The following is a 3,022-nucleotide window of genomic DNA, read 5'->3' on the forward strand; positions in this document are numbered from 1 at the left end:
CTCATATAAATATAACAACCATTATTCTCGGATTTAAATGAGTAGGCATCTTGAATTAAACGAGATCCTGATACAATGTTCATGCTCAAAGCTGGCACTAAATAACAATTATTGAGGTTTAAAACTAATCCCGTAGGCAAATGTAGAGGCAGCGTGCCGACGGCGATCACATCGACCTTGGAACCATTCCCGACGCGCATCATCACCTCGTCCTTCGCCAGTCTCTGTTTATTCCGCAGCTCCTGCTTTGAGTTACAAATGTGAGGACTGCACCGGTATCAAATACCCAGGAGCTACTACGAGTACTGGTAAGGTACACATCAATTACATGTATATCACATATACCTTTAGTGTTGCCGGCCTTCTTGTCCGCTAAGTATTTGGGGCAGTTCCGCTTCCAGTGACCACTTCCCTTGCAATAAAAACACTCAGTCTCGGGCTTGGGTCCATTCTTTGGCTTCTTCCCGGCAACTTGCTTAGTGGGCGCGGCAACTCCCTTGCCGTCCTTCTTGAATTCTTCTTACCCTTGCCTTTCTTGAACTTAGTGGTTTTATTCACCATCAACACTTGATGTTCCTTTTTGATTTCCACCTCTGCTGATTTCAGCATTGAATATAACTCAGGAATGGTCTTTTCCATCCCCTGCATATTGAAGTTGATCACAAAGCTCTTGTAGCTCGGTGGAAGCGACTGAAGGATTCTGTCAATGACCGCGTCATTCGGGAGATTAACTCCCAGCTGAGTGAAGCGGTTATGCAACCCAGACATTTTGATTATGTGCTCACTGACAGAACTATTTTCCTCCATCTTACAGCTGAAGAACTTGTCGGAGACTTCATATCTCTTGACCCGGGCATGAGCTTGAAAAACCATTTTCAGCTCTTCGAACATCTCATATGCTCCGTGTCTCTCAAAACGCTTTTGGAGCCCCGGTTCTAAGCTGTAAAGCATGCCGCACTGAACGAGGGAGTAATCATCAGCACGTAACTGCCAAGCGTTCATAATGTCTTGGTTCTCTAGGACAGGTGCGTCACCTAGCGGTGCTTCTAGGACATAATCTTTCTTGGCAGCTATGAGGATGATCCTCAGGTTCCGGACCCAGTCTGTATAGTTGCTGCCATCATCTTTCAGCTTGGTTTTCTCTAGGAACGCGTTGAAATTGAGGACAACGTGGGCCATTTGATCCACAACACATATTGTAAAGATTTTAGACTAAGTTCATGATAATTAAGTTCATCTAATCAAATTATACAATGAACTCCCACTCAGATGGAAATCGCTCCAGTCATCTAAGTGAAACATGATCCGAGTTAACTAGGCTGTGTCCGATCATCACGTGAGACGGACTAGTCAACATCGGTGAACATCTTCATGTTGATCGTATCTTCTATACTACTCATGGTCGACCTTTCGGTCTTCTGTGTTCCGAGGCCATGTCTCTACATGCTAGGCTCGTCAAGTAAACCTAAGTGTATTGCGTGTGTAAATCTGGCTTACACCCGTTGTATTCGAACGTTAGAATCTATCACAACCGATCATCACGTGGTGCTTCGAAACAACGAACCTTCGCAACGGTGCACAGTTAGGGGGAATACTTTCTTGAAATTATTTCGAGGGATCATCTTATTTAAGCTATCGTCGTTCTAAGCAAATAAGATGTAAAACATGATAAACATCACATGCAATCAAATAGTGACATGATATGGCCAATATCATTTGCTCCTTTTGATCTCCATCTTCGGGGCTCCATGATCATCGTTGTCACCGGCATGACACCATGATCTCCATCATCGTGTCTTCTTGAAGTTGTCTCGTCATCTATTACTTCTACTACTATGGCTAACACTTTAGCGATAAAGTAAAGTAATTACATGACGTTTATGTTGATATGCAGGTCATAAAAAAATAAAGACAACTCCTATGGCTCCTGCCGGTTGTCATACTCATCGACATGCAAGTCGTGATTCCTATTACAAGAACATGATCAATCTCATACATCACATATATCATTCATCACATCCTTTTGGCCATATCACATCACACGGCACATGCTGCAAAAACAAGTTAGACATACTCTAATTGTTGTTGCAAGTTTTTACGTGGATGCTTTAGGTTTCTAGCAAGAACGTGTCTTACCTACACCAAAACCACAACGTGATATGCAAATTTCTATTTACCCTTCATAAGGACCCTTTTCATCGAATCTGATCTGACTAAAGTGGGAGAGACAGACACCCGCCAGCCACCTTATGCAACTAGTGCATGTCAATCGGTGGAACCAATCTCACGTAAGCGTACGTGTATGGTCGGTCCGGGCCGCTTCATCCCACGATGCCGCCGAATCAAGATAAGACTAGTAACGGCAAGCAAAGTGACAATATCCACGCCCACAACTGCTTTGTGTTCTACTCGTGCATAGAAACTACGCATAGACCTGGCTCATGATGCCACTGTTGGGGAATGTAGCAGAATTTTAAAATTTTCTACGCATCACCAAGATCAATCTATGGAGTCATCTAGCAACGAGGGAGAGAGGAGTGCATCTACATACCCTTGTAGATCGCGCGCGGAAGCGTTCAAGAGAACGGGGTTGATGGAGTCGTACTCGTCGTGAACCAAATCACCGATGACCAAGTGCCGAACGGACAACACCTCCGCGTTCAACACACGCACGGTTGGGAAGACGTCTCCTCCTTCTTGATCCAGCAAGGGGGAAGGAGAGGTTGATGAAGATCCAGCAGCACGACGGCGTGGTGGTGGATGCAGCTGGATCCCGGCAGGGCTTCGCCAAGCGCAAGCGGGGAGGAGAGGTGTTATGGAGGGAGAGAGAGGCGCCAAGAGCAAGGGTGCGGCTGCCCTCCCTCCCCCCACTTTATATAGGGGCCTTGGGGGGGCGCCGGCCCTAGGAGATGGATCTCCAAGGGGGGCGAAGGCCAAGGGGTGGCTCCCCCCCAAACCAAGTGGGGGGCGCTCCCACCCCTAGGGTTTCCCAACCCTAGGCACAGGGGAGGCCCAAGGGGGG

Source organism: Triticum urartu, chromosome 6A (genome assembly GCF_056163025.1).
Source record: "Triticum urartu cultivar PI428250 chromosome 6A, HENAU_Tu73, whole genome shotgun sequence".
NCBI classification, from domain to species: domain Eukaryota; kingdom Viridiplantae; phylum Streptophyta; class Magnoliopsida; order Poales; family Poaceae; genus Triticum; species Triticum urartu.